Genomic DNA, 22677 nt, shown 5'->3' with positions numbered 1-22677 from the left:
CATTTAATGCTTTATATGTTAAACGAAGGATTTTGAAATCTGCCCTAAACTTAACCGGGAGCCAGTGTAAGGATTAAAGAACTGGAGTTATGTGTTCGTATTTTCTTGTTCTTGTAATAATTCTCGCAGCCGCATTTTGGATTAACTGGAGGCTGTATAAAGAACAGTTTGAACATCCAGTGAATACCGTATTGTAGTAGTCAATCCTACTAGAGATAAATGCATAAATTAATTTCTCAGAATCCTGTTTATTTAGAAAGTGCCTTAATTTCCTCACATTTTTAAGATGGAAGAAGCATGTTTTGGACAACTTTGTAATATGCGCTTTAAATGACATGCTAGAGTCAAAGATAACTCCTAGATTACAGGCTGATTCAGTAAGATTAATTGGGATTCCAACTGAGTTAAATGATGACAAAATATTGTTATGATCAGCGTCATTCCCTCCAACAATTAACATCTCTGTTTTATCTGTATTTAAAGACAAGTAGTTCTCATTCATCCACTCCTTTAATTCGCTAACACAACTAATTAAAGACAGCATCGGAGAAACTGATCTGATTTAAATGAAAGGTATAACTGGGTGTCATCTGCATACGAGTGAAAATTAACATTATGTTTCTTAATGAGAGATCCCAGTGGAAGCATGTACAGTGAAAACAGTAAAGGTCCCAGTACTGAGCCCTGCAGGACACCATATTGAATTTCTGTGTATAATGATGGAGTATTGTCAGCACATTTCTGTACATATTGGAATCGATTTGATAAATAAGAACTAAACCAAGCAAGCACGGTGCCTGTAAGCCCTTCATCATTTTCTAGCCTGTGTAGTAAAATAGAATGGTCGATGGTGTCAAACGCTGCACTTAAGTCCAACAACATAATTACAGTGGAGTTTCCTTCATCAGAGAATATCAGAATGTTGTTTACAACCCGCATTAATGCCGTTTCTGTACTATGACCAGTGTGAAAACCAGACTGGAATTTCTCAAATAAATTGTAATGCGTAAGGTGTGACTGAAGCTGATTGGTGACTACTTTTTCTAGTATTTTAGAGAGAAACGGTAGATTTGAGATAGACCTATAATTATTTAGTATGTGTGGATCTAGGTCTGACTTTTTAAGTAATGATTTAATGACTGACACCTTTACTGCATCAGGTACTGTGCCATGCAATAATGAACTATTGATAATGTTTAGAATAGGCGCTGCAAGAACATGCATTGCACTTTTTATTAGTTTTGTTGGCACTGGATCTAGGGAACAAGTAGTGGGCTTCATTTTAGAAATTAAAGTTAAGACTTCCTGCTCAGTTACAGGATTAAAATGACTAAAGTGCTGAGTGCAATGTGAGACAGGGTCTGCTATGCTAGTATGTGGTTTGTAGTGTGATGCAGAGATTTGGGATCTTATATTTTTAATTTTCTCATTGAAGAAGTTCATAAAGCCTGTAGTGCTAAAATCTGTTGGTATTTTGCACTGTTGATCTGAATTTCCATTTGTTAATTTAGCCACTGTTCTAAGCAGTACCCGAGGATTTTTATTATTGTTATCTATTAATGTAGAATAGTATTCTGAGCGAGCTTTAAAGAGAGCTTTTTTATATTTATTAACACTCTCTGTCCATGCAATTTGAAAGACATGTAGCTTTGTTGTTCTCCATCTGCACTCCAGTTTTCGACACTCTAATTTAAGAGCTCGAGTGTTTTCATTAAGCCAGGGAGAATTTCTATGTGCTTTGATCACTTTTGTTTTAAGGGGAGCCACTGTGTCCAGAGCATCTCTCAAGGTCACATTATAATGTGATGTTAGCTGATCTAAATTGTTTTCCACATTTACATTTGATTTTAACTGATGTAAATGGTTTTCCACAATTACACTCGACTTACTCAAAGTATCTATAAATTTTGAAGCAGAATTACAATCTAGATGTCGCACTGTCTTTGTTTTAATCTGTGAGTTTGTTGACAAGGGCAGGACTAAATCAAATGTAATTAAGTAGTGATCGGAAATAACTTCATTTAATGGAGTGATATTTAAATTTTGAATTTAAACTTTGTAAGTTATAATTAAATCTAATGTGTGGTTATGATTATGAGTTGGACCTTTGACATTCTGACAAAATCCTACTGAATTTAACAAATAAGTAAAACATTTGCTAAAAGTGTCAGTTTCCACATCAATTTGTACATTAAAATCCCCCATCAGTACTACATGATCATAATTTATAGCCAAATCAGATAGAAGGTTGCTAAATTCAGACATGAACAATGAATACGGCCCTGGTTGTCTGTAGACTAGCACTATAACTGTCTTGGGATCTGTTTTAAAAATTAAAATGAATGCCTCAAAGGATGTAAAATTGCCTAAATTTTTAGAAGTGATTTGCATTTTGTTACAATGAATTATTCCAAGGCCTCCTCCTCGACCAGAATCTCCAGACTTATGAAGGAACGAGTAGCCATCTGGTGACGCCTCAGCTATGGGGACAGTGTCTCATTTAATAAGCCAGGTTTCAGTGAGAAGACACAGATCAGATTTTGTACTTAATATAATATTTACCAAAACAGCTTTAGTGCCAAGAGATCGAATGTTCAATAAGCAGCATTTAAAACTGCATGCCTCTTTCTGAACTGCTGATATATTTTTTGTTTTAATTTGAAGTAAATTTCTATTACAGATGCCCCTGGTGGAGGGTCTGGTTTTATCCCTTGGTCTAATTAATGCTGGATGTCACTTCCGGCTCCAGATTATGATGTCATTATCAGTGTCACTTCTGTCAAGATTCGTTTCCTTTTCCTGTTTGTTGATCATTTTCTGCCATGTATACATAAAAGATGCACGGAGCATTGTTTGGATTGTCAAATGTCTGTTTTACTCATCTTTGACTGCAGTATCAGTCTTTTACAACTCGTTAGATCCACAGTGAATTCCCCCAACCCTTGACCTATTTTGTTTGTGCTTTATCTCTTCACATTTTAAACTCCAAATCTTACACTTAGATCTTCAAATGAGTGTCTGCTTAGAAGGTCAAGAACTAAACTTAACAGAAGTGGTGAGGTGGGTGGCCTTCTGCTGTTATGCACCTCAAATCTGGCGTAGCTGACCAACAGGAATTCGCCAGGCTAATACAGTGGAGCCCTTTACAACACTGCTGAACACTCATTACTGTAACATGGCTTTCTCAGAGCTTCATTTTAGTTTAATCCTGATACTCTGTATATACATTTAATTAGCATCATCATTCATGGTGGAGTGGTGGCTCTGAGGATAGGGATCTGTACCGTCAATCAAAAGGTTGCCGGTTCGAATCCCGTAAAATGCCAAAAGGGACTCTGCTCTGTTGGGCCCTTAAGCAGCAATTGCTGAGCGCTTTGAGTAGTGAGAAAAGTGCTATATAAATGCAAAGAATTATTATTATGGTGGCTCCGTGATACATTCTAACTCCTACATTCTCTGCTATTTATTTTCTATTTTTTCTATGGTGGTTGATCTGCGCCCCCCACCACCTGTTCAAAGCACCGTGATGTCCCTCCATTGATGCCTTGAAGGCCAGAGGTTCACATGACCGTCATCATCAAGTTCTTCCAGGTGAAGCCTGATAACCACAAGGACTGATTGAGATCATTTATGTGAGGTAGAATGCCTACAGGGGGCTGGCCAGGTGGTCTCGTGGACTCAGAGCCCCTGCAGATTTTGTTTTGTTTTTTTCCAGACCTCTGGAGTTTTCTTTTTTTTTCTTTTTTTCTGTCCTCCTGGCCATCGGACCTCACTTTATTCTTTGTTATTTAGTATTGCCTAATCTGATTTGTATTTTTAGATATTTTACATTTTTTAGAAACTATTCTTTCTTCATCTTTAGAGCACTTCATACATCATTTGTATGACAACGGGCTATATACTGTAAATAAATGTTGTTGCTGTCGTTGTTATTTAAAGGCTTATGAAGCAATAGGGGTGGCACGGTGGCGCAGTGGTAGCGCTGCTGCCTCGCAGTTGGGAGACCTGGGGACCTGGGTTCACTTCCCGGGTCCTCTCTGCGTGGAGTTTGCATGTTCTCCCCGTGTCTGCGTGGGTTTCCTCCGGGCGCTCCGGTTTCCTCCCACAGTCCAAAGACATGCAGGTTAGGTGGATTGGCGATTCTAAATTGGCCCTAGTGTGTGCTTGGTGTGTGGGTGTGTTTGTGTGTGTCCTGCGGTGGGTTGGCACCCTGCCCGGGATTGTTTCCTGCCTTGTGCCCTGTGTTGGCTGGGATTGGCTCCGGCAGACCCCCGTGACCCTGTGTTCGGATTCAGCGGGTTGGAAAATGGATGGATGGATGGATGAAGCAATAGGTCAGATGATATGCACAGACACACTTACAAAGAGAGGTTACACTATTGTAAAAATAATTAATAGTTTAATATCAGATATCAATTCAAAATACAAACACTAAATGTATGCAGCCTTTCCCAGTCTCTGTAGGTTTGCACACAACGTCAGTGACTACCCTGGACAGGCTGTCAATATGTCAAGTGCAGGAGTGTGGAGCCGATCCCAGAAGCACGAGGCATGAAACCCGAATGGCTGAACTGCAGCTTCACCACCGAGACAAGTGACACAAACACCCACCGCAGGCCAACAGAGGGCTGACATTAACGTCACACTCATGTCTGAAGGACACCGAAGGGACCTCTTAGATGTTCCCTTGGTCCGCCTCTCTCTCAAGAAGCAGTACAAATACTTAGAAGGAATCTTCCAGAACAGACTTAAGCTTGGAGTAGAATGCCAGGAAAATCTGTAAGGAACTAGAATTGTGATAAAAAAGACTTTTATAAATCATTTATTGAATCAGCTGTCACATTAAATTTTATAGGGGGTCTCACAGGGTGGTATGGTGAAGCTGCAACCGAACTACAAGGAGGCCAAGGTTCAAATCTCAGGTGCTAACTGTGTGGAGTCTCCATGTTCTCTCCGCGTCTCCATGGGTTTCCTCAAAGTGCTCTGTTTTCCTTCCAAAGACATGAAGTTCAGGTGGATTAAATTGTCCATATTGTGTGTGTGTGTGTGTTGACCTCGTGATGGAGTGGCACCTTGTTCCTGCCTTGTGCTCAATGCTTGCTGGGATTGGAATCAGCTACCCCATGTCCAGTGCCAAAGCCAAAAATTAAAAAGTGAGGGGCCTGGAAACAACTGGGTGGGCAACCCAAAGGCCTCTTTAAATTGTAAAATGTTTTGGTTTCTGGAGGCAAGTTACAGGACTTGATGTTTAAAGAGGCTCGATTGATTAATTAATGATCGATGTAAGCTTTGGGGGACTACTTGGAGGCGAGCAGCACAAATAATTAATAATTGATGATTAAAAGAATTCAAATGGAAGCGTCTGATGGTCCCCGGCTTCTGAATGGGGTCCCCCTATATTGGCCACTGCCTTTGACCTTCCTCTGGATAAGCAAGTCAAAAAGATGGATGGATGGATGTTGTTTAGTGAATCTCAGTATAAAAGAACACAAACTGCATGACTAACAACATTAAAATGAGCAGTGAAAGTGGGGGTCCGCAGCAGCCTTCTGTCACTGACCGCCATCACAAACAAGACATAAAGAAGGCCAATTCACTTCTGTCACACAGAAGCCATCTTCTGTCTCCAAAGTGTCACTTGTGGCCATCAAGCTGCTGATTTAGGGTCTCAAAGGTGAAGACCCCCAGACTGAAGTCCTCTCTTATTTCAGAGCTATCAGCCTTCTGAATTCTAGTAGCTGCAGGAGTCCTGTGGAGTTCTGAATTCTGATTGTGTGCTCCTCGTTATTATTGTTCATGAATCGTTATTCTGATTTGTAGAAGTCTTATGGTGTGTGTGCTGATTACCACAATGGCTGTCATGTGTGGTCTCTTTTATTATTTTCTTGTCCCTATTTAACAATGTCCTACGTGTCGCACATTCCTACTGCTCACAAATTTCCTTCTGGGATAATAAAAGTCTTCTGTCGTTCTGCTGAGTAAAAGCCACACATACAAAGAGAGAACATGGAGACTCAACACCGGCAGTGACCGGGCGAAGGACTGGAACAAGAACACTAAATCAAAAGAGCAGAAGTGCGGACCACCACATCATAATACCTCCTGAATAAACACACAAGGGGGTCTGAAATGAGGGGGCATCTCTTAAAGTGGAACAAGTAAAGCATCAGCTGAGCAGAGCAGAAATAAAGGAGCTGAGAGTCCGTCAGGAATCGTCTTATACTGTGCAGACCATAATACCTTAACACACAATTTATGGGTCACGTTTACTGGTGTACTCACACCTCACATGAACAAATAAAGAAAGAAACTCACCTTTACATAAAATAGTTGTTTTTATTTTACAAATATTTCAGTTACTTGCTGTTCACATCACCACAGAGGACCATTTTGTCTCCTCACGTCCACCATAAAGGGATGAAGCAGACATGGAGTGGACAATCCAGAGCCCCAAACCTCCACCAAAGCACTGGGTGCTTGTCCATCACAGGCCACGGGGAGAACACGAGAACTGCAGACATTTATCAGGCTGCTTTGGAACGGAGAGGCCGCCGTGAAGGCTCTGCATGGACACATTGAATGGACAGTCGCTCAGCGGCCTTTGGATTCTCAGCGCTGGCTTTATGTCTTCATGGATTATTGATGTGTTTTATTGTGTGCTGTGGATTATTATATTGTAGGAGTTGAACTTGAACCCTGGTTCGAGGTGCTATGTGGAAGAATAAATTTAGGGTAGCATAGCATTCATTTTAAAGAAATAGCATAAAGGGTGAATAAATGTCAGAAACCTTTGCTGGCATATCAGGAAACCAGATAAAGGAGAAGTGAACAACAAAAATGTATTGAAAGATGACAAAGAAGTGACAGCAAAATCAGCAGATGTCCTGTAGCACAATCAGAATGGACAGTTGTGATCTGCACTGACATTTTCAGGGTGGTGGCTCAACTCAAAGTTATAAGAAGAACCAGAATATAATATAATAGACTTTTATTTTATATAAACCATTAGGGTGTAAACCAAAGAACCAATCAGAGTAAATATATGCATTGATTGACAGTGTATGTAAATTCAACAGTTTCTAAAATGAACTTCTATTCTTTGTTTCTCTGACTATTCTGACCAGGCTGCTTTTGAAGAACACTCCATCTAAGGTATTTGGCCGAGGAGTAAGTAAAAGATAACGTGAACAGCTTTTCTTCTGCTTGATAACTGATTGGTTCTGTTATGAGAGGTTTCTTTAATTTATTAAGATGTTACATTTCTACCACACTTAGCATGTAATGGAGGTTCACAGTTTAAAGGAACTCAGCTTCATGATTTGCTGAGTCTGTGCTGAGTCTCATATTCTTCTGAGCTTATGCTTAAAGGCTGAAGGTGTTATTTTGATTTTCTCTATGATAAAGGTTTGAATTATTAAGAACGGGCATTTTAAGTGACTTTAGAGACTGAGATAATAAAGAAGACTGACTGACTAAACGGGACACCCAGTGTGGGGTGCTTGTAAATCTCTTAAACAATAAATCACAATAGTTTTTATTATTCACTGATAATAACAGACAATCTCACATCGACCCTTGTAGAAACACTAAAAACTGCTAAAGAGACAACATGAACCACATTAATGAAATAAAAAAAAATTCTGCATGAATATTTTATGCTAAATGTGTAGTAAACTTACAAATGTCAGTCTACAGAAGCAAATCCTACATTTAATTGTGGACATCAAACCTCATTTGACCTTCTCAGTCGTCCATTTCAGTTCCTCACAGTCACCTCAGTGTCATTTAGTGAGCCAGCAGTGTGAGGAGTGAAGGCCGACTGCTCTGTCTGCACTCATCTCTCATCTGCTGCCTTATTGAGGAGGAGTGCGGATTAAAGTGCAGGAATAAGAAACATTAACTTCACAATAAAATGAAGAGTTTTGTTTGATACAAAAGTAAAATAATAAAGGAACATGTCGTACAATTTGATTCAAAAACAAATCCCCACCATCTGACCAAAGCTGAACAGAAATTCAGCCGTCGTCTGAGCTCAGCTGTGGAAATTTTACAAATCTGAAAGTCGGTGGAAATTGTAACTCCAGATGATAAAAGTTATTTATATTTCCAGATTTTAGGTAAAAGTCACCACATTACTAAACAATTTATGATCAAATAAAGAATTCTGCCCCAAAATAATGGAAATAACAATAATCATTTTACACTGTATAAAAAAAAAATAAAGTCACCAAAAAACACTGAAGTGAAGTGAAGTGAGTCATTTTCAGTTCTGTTTCTTACACATTCAAATACGAAATTTTATGGTGAAATAAGTAATATTCATAAACAGTGTGCACTCCACATGAATCGAGTACAATTTTAAGAAAAACAAATAATGTACAAATAATTTAAAATATTTAAGCACAGAAAATTACTTTTGCATTTTGTATTTTCTTAAACATTTACAATAAATTGAGCACTGAAGAAGCTGGACTAAATATTTTACACGTCAGGATTACCTTAAGTGCTTTTCTGAACCAGGAATAAAAAAAAGCGTAAAGAATTGGATTAACACCAAAGTTCAGTTCACTTACAAACACAAAGACATTCGCGATGGCTTGTGTGATGATGTTATTATTACCAACAAAAAAACTGTATATACTAATAGGCAGCCAGCACATAATAAAAGCCCCCACGACTACTCCTAATGTTTTTGCGGCTTTTCTTTCAGACGGTTTTGATATTTTACTGTCACTCACCTCCACAGTTTGTCTCTTTTCTATCATACAGTTGATGGCTCTTGAATGGCTTCTTGCAACTACAAATATTCTAATATAAAAAACAATCATTAGGGAAAAGGGAATAAAAAAAGTTAAGAGTAAAAAAATAATTCTTATTTTATAAGAAGTGAATAGTGCACAACCTCCTTCACATATATCTGTTGCAATATAACTAAAACCTAAAAGTATGAGTGTAATGAAAAGTACAAGCAGCCACACTCCAGCAATGCTGATATTTGCGACAAAGTTATTTTCGAGCTGTAAAAGAAAGGATGGCAGACAGCGATGTAGCGATCAATGGATATTAAAACCACATTATATATCACAAGTAAACTTAAATAATTTGCAAGTACAGAATACAAATAACAATAAATAACTCCAAAGTACCAGCAACCACCAACCAGGAAAACCAAAGAAAAGGGCAACACAAAGACACCTGCTAAGAAATCGGCCGCTGCGAGTGAAAGGATCAGAAGATTAGTCGGCGTGTGCAGCTGAACAAAATGAGAAATAGAAATGATGACAAGAAGATTTCCAAAGACTGTCGATAAAAACAAAAGACACGAGAAAGTGTAATAAAGTCCATAAACTTCAGTTTCAAAAATCAATGTATAACAAGATGTGTTACTGTGAGGAAAGCAACGGCCAACTATCAGTTGTTTCCACTCCATGTGTGTCCCCTGACTGAGCCGTCCTGCCTGCACACTGAGATGTTTATACACTGAGGCCCTGCGACTGCCATATTCTCTCTGCTGACGTAATTCACATGAGGCGTCTCTCTGCTGTGTGTGCTTCACAAATTCTCTCAGGATGTTTGTTTGTTCATTTCAGTTCTTACTCACTAATGAGTTCATCAAATCTCAGATGTCTTCATTATATTTGTTTGTCAGGAGCCGCTCAGGGCTGCGGTGGTCTGTCCTCACAGCTCCACAGTGGTCCAGCTGCTGGCTCTCTGCAGTTTCCTTCTTCTCCCTCTGTCTGCTGATTTTGTTTTTTTGTGCACAGGCACTGTGATGACATTATTTCATCATTACGGCAAGCAGCACATTAAATCAGCAGGTTCAGATGAGCTGAGGTTGTGCCCAGTGGTGGTCTGACACTCCATGCTGTCCTGTGCTGCTCAGAGCCCCTCTGACACCTGTGAGCTGACCCTGCATGGAGTGTGCTGGACCAGAAACAGAAAACCGTACAATAAACAATACAAGAGGACCACCATCTCCTACATACAAGTTCAGTTTTAATTAAATTAGCAGCAGCTGCTCACTGATGGCAGACGTACAGAAGTTTCTGTGTGTCGTGTTGTTGTCATTCCCTCCTCATTGACACAGACAGTGAAGTGGTCCTCACCACACAAGAGTTCATACGTGACACACTGGTGGTCTGTTACTACAAACTTCATGTGAGGCCCCCTCGTCTCTACTTGTGTCAATGAAGCACATTGTAGGGTCACATGTCACATATTTATGTCATTAGTCCGCATAGTGCAATGCATTTTGGTGGACAGCAGGTCAGCAGACTTTATGTTGTAAGCCGGCTCTGTTCAGGGAGCCCACCCATCGTCTGACACTTGCAGGTCTTCACAAGAAGTAAAATGTTAGATCTGAATACACAATGGCAGGTCTTAAACATGAAAGTACTGCTTATGAGAAAGACTTGGGTGTTACAATGGACTCATCACTATAAACTTCCAGACAGTGTTCAGAAGCTACTAAGACAGTAAAGAGAATGTCAGGTTATATAGCGCCCTGATGTGTAGAGAATATTTTCCCACTGTCTGTCCACAAATCAGCACCAGTCCATATTAAATTATGTCCACAAAATAGCAGGCCCGGCCAATGTATCCACCTTAATAAAAGTTGCTGCATGTTCTGTTCAGTTGCTTTGTAAACATTTTTAGTGTTAAAATGCACTGTATTTGTCATTCCAATAGATGGCATATAATAAACATTAACACTGCTTGTACGAATCCTGTACTAAATGGCGTATCACAGAGACATAGCAACGGGACGGTCACACTGCACTACAAATGTTAACAATGAATACATCCAACAGAGTAACTGCCAGATGGACAGAAATCAGCTCATCCACCTTAATAAAAGGACAACAGTCTTTGCCTGTTTATCTCTACGTCTATCCACTAGCCATGTCTCTGTCATTCCAACATATGGTGCTCCACAAGCTCTTGTAGTAATACAATGCATTTATCTTTCCAAGAGATGGTTGTACCAAATGGCATATAACAAAGACATATGAAGTGCCTTTCTGTGTTTCTGTGTGTCTCTGTGTATGTCAGATTGCTGTATCTCTGTTATAAGATTTTTGATATGTGATTTGTAAAAGTAGTGCTAATGTTTGTGATGCACCATTTGTTGAAATGACAAATGCAGTGCATTTTCTTGCTACTTGAATTAGAAAAACACAGCAAATGTTATCACCAGTTATTTCAAATAGAGAATAACTGCCAGACGGATAAAAACGTGCAGTTGTATCTGAATTGCAATAAGCTTCAATGGGGGAAAGAGATCAAATGCATAAACATATAATGAGACATATGAAGCTAAGGAAGTCTGGCATAAAAGAAATCAAGATGTGATGCACCAGACCAGAGATGATGAATTGCCTGAGGATATGGATGTGTAAATTATTAAAGATGTCCGTGCACACGCAATGCTCCGACAACAGAAACTCCAGAGGAACATGGAGAGTGAAATCATAAGAATACGACGGCCATCGCAGCAGGGTGGGTCCAGGAGACACCAAAACTAACCAGAGCCAGACTAGAGTGTGATGTTCAGCATCAGAGAGTGAGGAGGGACAGGGGATCCCCAAATTGTACTACAACTTACGTGATTGATTGAAATTACAATGTAGGGATTGGAGAGGAGCATTATAGTGGTAGTCTGGGTGGTGAGTGCAGATATTATAGGTAAAGATTTATTGAGTGGGAGCAGAATAGCAAAGGGATATACATTAGGTGTTGTAATGAAGGGAGACTTGGCTTACCTCCATTTCCAGTTCCAGACAAGTTAAGGTGCAGATTCTGTGAATTTTGTGGAAAACAGAAGGTATCCTAATTGTTCTTTCTGTGAATATTATCTCCTGGTAGCGGATCCTATTGTTTCCAGATAAATGATGACTGTTACCATTGGGCAGGTGTGTTACACCCAGAATTTGATGAGCAGAGGCAATACGCTCAACTGTATATCCTCAACGTGGACAAGATCACCAACAGGAGAATGTGTCGTGTGGAAAATTCAACGTGCCACCCTGCACTGATGAATTGGTTAAGATGATGGATGAGAGAAATTAATCTTTTCACTCGAGCGTGTAGAATAATGTTTGAAATCGAACAGGACACATGGAGGAGCAGGTGCTCGACCAGCCACTGTTACAATGGTGATTGCACTGGACAGGAATAGTCAACCACAGAGATATAATACTGCATGGACAAAAGAGGTAGCCATCATGTTTGAGCATCCAGATAGAGAACCACCTCTGGAGTGGGACGTCCTGATCTATTTTGGACCAGATTCAGGGAATGCAAAATGGGACACCCAGAAGGTTAGTTTCCTGATTCAAACTTGGATGTAAAGATATATTCATTACTATTTCCATACCGGTATCAGAGTTGGAGACCAAATATGAGGTTAGAACCTCCAAGGGCTCTATGTGGAGAACTAAGAAGAACAACTGTGTCAAACCCCAAGGTTCCAGTTAACACAAACACAGTATTACTGTTAATGGCTGGGAATAAGGGACAATACCTTCAACCAGGTTTTGAGTGTGGAGAGGCTGAGCCAACAATAATGAGTTGATTCTTTTGTGAGGACAGAAGGAAATCGAATGAACTGTGTTGCCAAACCCAAGCATGATTGAGTATTGAAATGTACAATGGGTGGATGGACCACCTAAACACAACTGCACATGTACACACATTAGCTCTGGGGAGGGTTTATATACTTCCTTCAACATTCGAAGGAGGTCCATGGTTATATGATGCAAAACCATTAGGACACGATTTCATTAGTGTGTAGATACGGGCCACCTGAACTTTTTCCTACAATGATGTGTAATCTGCGGAGCCAGGAGATTACTAAAGTATAGGGCAGGCCAGAGTCAAGGCCTGATATCATTGCAGGAGTGTTTCATCTTAAGCTATAAGAGCTTATCAATGATATCAGGCAGAAGCAGATGTTAGGAGTGACTGTGACAAGAGTCCACATTATTGCATTTCAGAAGAGAGGTCTGCCTCACGCACACATCCTTCTATTTCTCAGGAGCAAAGATATGGATGATGTCAACAGGCTGGTTAGTGTGAGCTGCTAGACCCTGCACCAGACCCCACATCCATGAACTCATATTTAAAAACGTGCAGCCACAGTCCATGTATTCATTTGAAACTGTAAGATCCATGTCAATGAGGGTCAATGCTCAAAAAATTTCCCAAATGAATAATAGGAGGAGACATCAGCCCATGAGGACGGATAACTGAAAAAAAGTCAGTATTGAAAAATTGTGATTGGTGGGAGGACAGTAAAGAATGCATGAGTAGTAAATTATAAACTGCATCTGAGTCACAAGTTCAACTACAAATATCAAAGTAGAGATCTGTGCTACAGTGAAGCGTGTGAAGAACCTCTTTAAATACGTGTATAAGGGACATGAGTGTGTGAACATTGTCATTAGAGATGGTAATACTCTTCAACATAATGAAATTAGACGATATGTGAACTCTCGGTATATCAGCACTCACTGAGGCGGTGTGGCGGAGGTTTTGATTTGATGTTCGTGAACATTCACATACAATTATGTAGTTAGCAGATGACTTGTCCTGGGAGCACTGCATTGTATTTACAGAGGAAAACAAAATATGCGTATTGATTTGGGGTAGGGGTAGGGATACCACCCTAACAGCTTGGTTTAAGATGAAGAAGAACATACCAGGAGTGAGGGATTATTTTACTGGTATTGCCTGAGCATTGCTGGTTTGAAGGTACAAGGCAGAGATGGACAGTGAGAAGGTAGATAAAAAAGATACAGATATTACCTAAGACTGCTTTTACTACATTAAAGGGGTTTGAGACCCTTACATCAATGAAAGAGGTGGTCTAGGGATCATTAATGGAGGTTTCAAGAGCGAGGGTCCTTGTCAATGATGATTGATTATGGAACAGGTCCTTGGAGGAGGCTGTAATATTTGGGATTCTGCAGCTGCTGCTTAGACTCTTTGCCTTCATTTGTGTCTTTGATACACCAATTAACTCAGAAGAATTGTTTGTGAAATATAAGAGAAGGTTGTGTGAGATGGTTGCACATCCATATTAAGAGCATGCAGACACCTGTGCTTTGTGTGTAAACTGAGTGTTGCTTGACGCAGACAGAACTCTAATGTACCATGGAAAATGATGCAGGAATTTCTACCTCCCTGTAACACGGGCTGTCATGGGATATACAAATCCTGAGGACTATTTTGAGGTGGTTCATGAACACCACTTAGCAATGGTATTGGTTATGACTCTGAATAACCTTCAGTGGGATACATATGACCTCTCCTTACTTCCTTAGAAGGCTGGCGTCCTTCAACATCTGCAATAAGATGCTGCAGATGTTCTATCAGATGGTTGTTGCGAGCACCCTCTTCTACGCAGTAGTGTGCTGGGAAGACAGCATAAAGAAGAAGGACGCCTCACGCCTGGACAAACTGGTGACGAATGCAGGCTCTATTGTAGGCACGGAGCTGGACAGTCTGACATCTGTGGCAGAGCGACGGGCGCTGAGCAGACTCCTGTCAATCATGGAGAATCCACTGCATCCACTGAACAGGATCATCTCCAGACAGAGGAGCAGCTTCAGCGACAGACTGCTGTCACCGTCCTGCTCCACTGACAGACTGAGGAGATCATTCCTCCCCCACACTATGTGACTCTGCAGTTCCACCGGGGGGTAAACGTTAACATTATATAAAGTTATTGTCTGTCTGTATACCTGCATTGTTATCACTCTTTAATTTAATATTGTCTTTATCAGTATGCTGCTGCTGGAGTATGGGAATTTTCCCTTTGGGAATTAATAAAGTATCTATCTATCTATCTATCTATCTATCTATCTATCTATCTATCTATCTATCTATCTATCTATCTATCTATCTATCTATCTATCTATCTACAGTGGTGTGAAAAACTATTTGCCCCCTTCCTGATTTCTTATTCTTTTGCATGTTTGTCACACAAAATGTTTCTGATCATCAAACACATTTAACCATTAGTCAAATATAACACAAGTAAACACAAAATGCAGTTTTTAAAGGATGGTGTTTATTATTTAGGGAGAAAAAAAATCCAAACCTACATGGCCCTGTGTGAAAAAGTAATTGCCCCCTTGTTAAAAAATAACCTAACTGTGGTGTATCACACCTGAGTTCAATTTCCGTAGCCACCCCCAGGCCTGATTACTGCCACACCTGTTTCAATCAAGAAGTCACTTAAATAGGAGCTGCCTGACACAGAGAAGTAGACCAAAAGCACCTCAAAAGCTAGACATCATGCCAAGATCCAAAGAAATTCAGGAACAAATGAGAACAGAAGTAATTGAGATCTATCAGTCTAGTAAAGGTTATAAGGCCATTTCTAAAGCTTTGGGACTCCAGCGAACCACAGTGAGAGCCATTATCCACAAATGGCAAAAACATGGAACAGTGGTGAACCTTCCCAGGAGTGGCCGGCCGACCAAAATTACCCCAAGAGCGCAGAGACGACTCATCCGAGAGGTCACAAAAGACCCCAGGACAACGTCTAAAGAACTGCAGGCCTCACTTGCCTCAATTAAGGTCAGTGTTCACGACTCCACCATAAGAAAGAGACTGGGCAAAAACGGCCTGCATGGCAGATTTCCAAGACGCAAACCACTGTTAAGCAAAAAGAACATTAGGGCTCGTCTCAATTTTGCTAAGAAACATCTCAATGATTGCCAAGACTTTTGGGAAAATACCTTGTGGACTGATGAGTCAAAAGTTTAACTTTTTGGAAGGCAAATGTCCCGTTACATCTGGCGTAAAAGGAACACAGCATTTCAGAAAAAGAACATCATACCAACAGTAAAATATGGTGGTGGTAGTGTGATGGTCTGGGGTTGTTTTGCTGCTTCAGGACCTGGAAGGCTTGCTGTGATAGATGGAACCATGAATTCTACTGTCTACCAAAAAATCCTGAAGGAGAATGTCCGGCCATCTGTTCGTCAACTCAAGCTGAAGCGATCTTGGGTGCTGCAACAGGACAATGACCCAAAACACACCAGCAAATCCACCTCTGAATGGCTGAAGAAAAACAAAATGAAGACTTTGGAGTGGCCTAGTCAAAGTCCTGACCTGAATCCAATTGAGATGCTATGGCATGACCTTAAAAAGGCGGTTCATGCTAGAAAACCCTCAAATAAAGCTGAATTACAACAATTTTGCAAAGATGAGTGGGCCAAAATTCCTCCAGAGCGCTGTAAAAGACTCATTGCAAGTTATCGCAAACGCTTGATTGCAGTTATTGCTGCTAAGGGTGGCCCAACCAGTTATTAGGTTCAGGGGGCAATTACTTTTTCACACAGGGCCATGTAGGTTTGGATTTTTTTTTCTCCCTAAATAATAAAAACCACCATTTACAAACTGCATTTTGTGTTTACTTGTGTTATATTTGACTAATGGTTAAATGTGTTTGATGATCAGAAACATTTTGTGTGACAAACATGCAAAAGAATAAGAAATCAGGAAGGGGGCAGAGTTTTTCACACCACTGTATCTATCTATCTATCTATCTATCTATCTATCTATCTATCTATCTATCTATCTATCTATCTATCTATCTATCTATCTATCTATCTATCTATCTATCTATCTATCTATCTATCTATCTATCTATCTATCTATCTATTCCAGCACGTGGGAGGATCATGTGCAGTATGTTCTGGTGGTGCTCTTGGCACTACGTGATGCTGGTCTGCATATCAATCCAAAGAAATGATATTTTGGGTTGATGGAGGCCAAGTATGTAGGCTACATTGTGAGTAGGGCACTGGCCATCCACAGTATACCAAATTCCATACCATACTGTGCTGGCCCATCCACAAACTAAGGAGTAATGACAGGTTTTCTTAGGTTTATTGGGGTACTACTTCCAGTGTATGCCTCAGTTCTCCGAATTAGTCATACCCTTAAAAACTTGCCAAAGAAGTGGGCTCACAATTTGGTGGTTTGGGAAGACAAAGCAGAGGCTCATTTAGTGACCTAAACAATTCCCTTACTTCATCACCTTTATTAATGGCTCCTGACTTTTCTTTGCCTTTCACGTTCCGGACCAACACTTTGCCTCAGCCTGACACAAAGACCCGTTGGTGTCGAACATCTAGCCTTGTTTATGAGCCGAAAACTGTTGGATCACAAGACAAGGTAAGTGGCAGCTGAGACACTATCTCTGGAGCTGCGTGTTCACTATAGTTACTGACAATGCACCCCACCTGTGGATGGCATTGCACAGAGTGGAATCTGTGAGTCAATAGGAGGTTCTTGGACCTTCAGAGACAAGAACAACAACACTGTTTTTGAAATTAACCCCATTGTTTATTTTATATAGTGATCTTTGATAATTGAAGAGAATCAAGTGACTTTAGTAATATATGAATAAACACAATGGCTTACATTTACAGCATTAAACACACAGCATATTTAACAAATGTCACTCATCTTGGAGTGACGTTAACAGACCACCTGCCTGTACCTCCGAGGGGTTGGCCAGTGCACTGCATTTTCAGATTTAAATAAAAGCGACATAAATTATCATTTCACAGAAAAACAAGTTTCATTTATTTGTGATGTGTCCTACAGCATTGCATCTAAATAATCTTTTAAGAATATCTTTAGAAAATGAAACACAGTGTGAAACTCTCATTCAACATGCCAACATCAAATCAACATGGCGAGGTTTATCTAAACACACAAATATCAAGCATCAGGTCTTTGTTAATGATCACTTAAAAAGACACTTGTGTTGAGATCCTCAGTAAAGCATACATTATAAAGAAATAACATATCAGAACACACGAATGAGTGGACACCTCTGTATTGTGTCGTTAGATTTTTAAATGTCTTACAAGATAACTGAACACTTCATGTGTATAAAGTATCAGGAGCCATTGTGCTCTACAACAACCCTGCGGCCATTTGACAAATGAAAGAGGAAGAAAGCCTGAACAATTTGTGATGTGTCCATCAAAAGGAATAAATGCGAACTTACACAATATTTATCTGTGCTTAAATAGCAAGAATAAAAGGCTTAGAGAAACTTCAGGGCTGATAAGTGAAGAAGTTCAGCACAAGCTACAGGAACCTGAGAACAGAACTTGACAACAGAGAGAAAAGGAAAGAAATCAGCAACTTCAACCTCAAAGTTACTTCAGCATCATACAAAAGATAACGATAATAGCAGTCAAATAAAAAGAATGTCATGAAATAAAGGATCAAGTTAGTCAGATGCTTCATGACTTCATCAGTTTTAATTTTGTGTTTTTTCCCCTCATTGTTTCAAATAAACATTTGTTTCGAGTCTGACTCTGTCCTGGCAGCACCGGGCACCTCACAGTAACACACAATGAGCGGCTTGTGCCAGGAGCACATCGGCTGGGATTTCGACATCATTTATAACAAATCAACTGACTGACATGTCGAATGTTTAAAAGACACAATCTGACAGAGCACAGCAAAAGTCACAGCAGTACATTAGCAGTCCTGCTAGTTTATTATGGGACTGATTATCAGACTTTTTAATAATCAAACTCAAATCATATAAAGTATATTAATGTGCAGTAAGAAACATAAGCAGAATACACAATATGAGAAACAAAATAAGAAACTTCTAGAATTTGAAGAAGCTGCTCATTACTTATTATTAACACACAGAATGCATAATAACATACAACACAAATAAATGCAAATTGTCAGTAGTGCACTGTCATCAAGGTATAAAACGTACAATAAATTAATCACTGAAGACGCAGGGCTAAATATTTTAAAACTTAAAGACATCCCCACCCACAATTACAGCAGCGCAAGTGAGCAGAGAGCTGAGGAAACTTCGTGCCAGCAAAGCAGCAGGTCCAGATGGAGTATCGCCACGACTGCTGAAGGTCTGTGCATCAGAGCTGGGGGGTCCTCTACAGCGCATCTTCAACCTGAGCCTGGAACAGGGGAAAGTCCCGAGACTTTGGAAAACATCTTGCATCACCCCAGTCCCAAAGGTATCACGTCCTGGTGAGCTGAATGACTTCCGGCCTGTCGCTCTAACATCACATGTGATGAAGACCATGGAGCGGCTGCTGCTTCACCACCTGAGGCCACAGGTCAAACACGCCCTCGACCCTCTGCAGTTCGCATACCAGGAGAAGGTGGGAGTGGAAGATGCCATCATCTACATGCTACACCGATCCCTCTCCCACTTGGACAGAGGCAATGGCGCTGTAAGAATTATGTTTCTAGACTTCTCTAGCGCCTTCAACACCATCCAACCTCTGCTCCTTAGGGACAAGCTGACAGAGATGGGAGTAGATTCATACCTGGTGGCATGGATCGTGGACTATCTTACAAACAGACCTCAGTATGTGCGTCTCGGGAATTGCAGATCTGACATTGTGGTCAGCAACACAGGAGCGTCGCAGGGGACTGTACTTTCTCCGGTCCTGTTCAGCCTATATACATCAGACTTCCAATATAACTCGGAGTCCTGCCACATGCAAAAGTTTGCTGACGACACTGCTATCATGGGCTGCATCAAGAGTGGGCAGGAGGAGGAGTATAGAAACCTCATCAAGGACTTTGTTAAATGGTGCGACTTAAACCACCTACAACTGAACACCAGCAAAACCAAGGAACTGGTGGTGGATTTTAGGAGATCCAGGCCCCTCATGGACCCCGTGATCATCAGAGGTGACTGTGTGCAGAGGGTGCAGACCAATAAATACCTGGGAGTGCAGCTGGACGATAAATTGGACTGGACTGCCAATACTGATTCTCTGTGCAAGAAAGGACAGAGCCGCCTGTACTTCCTTAGAAGACTGGCATCCTTCAACATCTGCAGTAAGATGCTGCAGATGTTCTATCAGATGGTTGTGGCGAGTGCCCTCTTCTACGCAGTGGTGTGCTGGGGAGGCAGCATTAAGAAGAAGGATGCCTCACGCCTGGACAAACTGGTGAGGAAGGCAGGCTCTATTGTTGGCATAGAGCTGGACAGTTTGACATCCGTAGCAGAGCAACGGGCACTCAGCAGGCTCCTATCAATTATGGAGAATCCACTACATCCATTAAACAGTGTCATCTCCAGACAGAGGAGCAGTTTCAGCGACAGACTGCTGTCACTGTCCTGCTCCACTGACAGACTGAGAAGATCATTCCTCCCCCAAACTATGCGACTCTTCAATTCCACCAGAGGGGGTAAACGTTGAACATTATTCAAGTTATTGTCTGTTTTTTACCTGCATTTTTTATTACTCTTTAATTTAATATTTTTTGCTGCTGGAGTATGTGAATTTCCCCCTGGGATTAATAAAGTATCTATCTATCTATCTATCTATCTATCTATCTATCTATCTATCTATCTATCTATCTATCTATCTATCTATCTATCTATCTATCTATCTATCTATCTATCTATCTATCTATCTATCTATCTAATGTTATTTTAAAGGCTTTCCTGAACCAGGGATAAAAAAAGCATAAAGAATTGGATTAACTCCAAAGGTCACCTCACTGACCAGAACTAAGAAGTTCCTTATATCAGGTAAGGAAAATGAAGTAACAGCAAAAATCAAAGAAAGTGACAGGCAACCAGCAGACCATAAAGACGCCCACCACCAGTCCGAGGGTCTTTGCTGCTTTTGTTTCTGACGTTTTAGGTGTGTTTGAATTGCTGCTCTCCACCGACTGCGTCTTTTCAATCAAACATTTAATGGCTTTACAATGTCTTTTGGCAACCATAAATATTCTTGCATATGAGCATATCATTAGTAAATATGGAATAATACAAATAAATATTAAAAAAACAAAAGTTGAATTGTCATATCCATAAAATGAACATATTTGTTCACATTCCCCTGTTTCTATATAACTAAAATATACAAAAAGGAATGTGAATATAAATGAATACAACCACAACACTACACTACTGACCTTAGTGATATTCAGAGTTATTTCTGAGCTGTAAAAGAATGGATTACAAACAGCAATGTAACGATCAATGGATATTAACATCAAATGAGTAACAATGGCCACACTGAACAAGTTAGTAAGTGACTGATAGACGTAACAGTAAATGACCCCAAAATACCAGCAGGTTTCAATCTGAATAATCAAAGAAAAGGGCAACACAAACAAACCCACCAAGAAATCAGCTGCTGCAAGTGAAAGGATCAGAAAATTAGTCTGTGTGTGGAGCTGCAAGAAATGAGAGATAGAAATGATGACAAAAAGGTTTCCACAGATAGTGACTGAGATCAAAAGAACAGAGAAAATATAAAAACATACATAGCCTTCTGTTTCATAAATTAATTTATAGCAAGATGCATTACTATTAGGAAAGCAGTAACCAACGTGTGGCTTCTTAAATTCCATTTTATTTCCCTCAGCAGTTCCACGTTTACCCACAGACATGCTAAGATTGCTGTACCTGACCGCAGGCGTCTGCAGGTGATATTTAAACAGTCTCTAGACGGATTATAGCAGCCTCTCTGCCATCTCATAACTGTCAAATATCTTAAACACTCCTAATGAACCCCAGGGGACTCTTTAATCCTCATTGTGCGTTTCTAAACAGATAATTGGCTACCACCGACACACAGACAGTCTGCAGTGCGGCCCAAGCTGCTGTTATTTGTGATCTTCAGCACTGCTGTTAGTTTTTACACTCATTCTCGTAATGCCCAGTGAAAGGCCTGATGTCATTCTTATACTCAGTTTAGATTTTTTACTTAGCTGATCATATTTAGAAATACATTGAAATCATTAAAGAAATGTCAAACTCACTTGAAATTATCTTTGAAACATTTTTAGAACTAATTATTTTAAGATGTCATTAATTGATTTAGACTTACCTTGAATTAAATTACAAACATCTATTAATCAATTACAGACATATTTTAACCACTTCGTCTTTATTAAATCATATCTTTAAATGACTAACAAATGTTTCTAAATTTACCCAGGGGACTAACAGAGTTTATCTAATGTAATTTAAATCACTCACAAATATCTTTTATCATTTCCTCTTTATTTAAATAGATAAATTATGGACATGAAGGTTCTACTGCATAGTTGAAATGCTGCTGTTCAACTAATAAATAATTAAATTGGATAACCAATATTCTGTTTAGTTGTTCACTTGACAAGTGGCAGTCACACTCATTGATTCATAGTTTTCACCCAGAAATCATTAGGTTACCCATCAGCCCTTAAGGATCTGCCATCTGCTCCTACAGCATACCGATGGAGTGAAGACACTCAGCATTTCCTGCCATAAGAAAGTATAGCCGGTGCACTTCACATCGGTTCACACAGCGCACTGCTGGAGCAGATCACCTTTACAAAGGTCCGAATTCAAAGCTTACGTCACAGCAAGACAAACGCCTCACTTAATCACAGTGACATAACACCTCAAATGTGACCAGAAGTCAGAGAGGGGGCCAATGGCATCAATGACACAATGGATTAATGACACTACGGATTAAGCTGCTACACTGTGTCCTAACTTAAGGGAAGGCTTAAGCAGAATATCAAAACAGACGACCATCCAAGAACTTGTTGTCATCGAGTGATCAGCCCATAGCAACACTGACACACTGGACAGTTCCATCTGTTTCAGATCTGTCACTCATACTGCTGCTGTACCTGCCA

This window comes from Erpetoichthys calabaricus, chromosome 3 (genome assembly GCF_900747795.2).
Source record: "Erpetoichthys calabaricus chromosome 3, fErpCal1.3, whole genome shotgun sequence".
Lineage (NCBI taxonomy): Eukaryota > Metazoa > Chordata > Cladistia > Polypteriformes > Polypteridae > Erpetoichthys > Erpetoichthys calabaricus.
Note: the sequence above shows the minus strand (reverse complement) of the source record.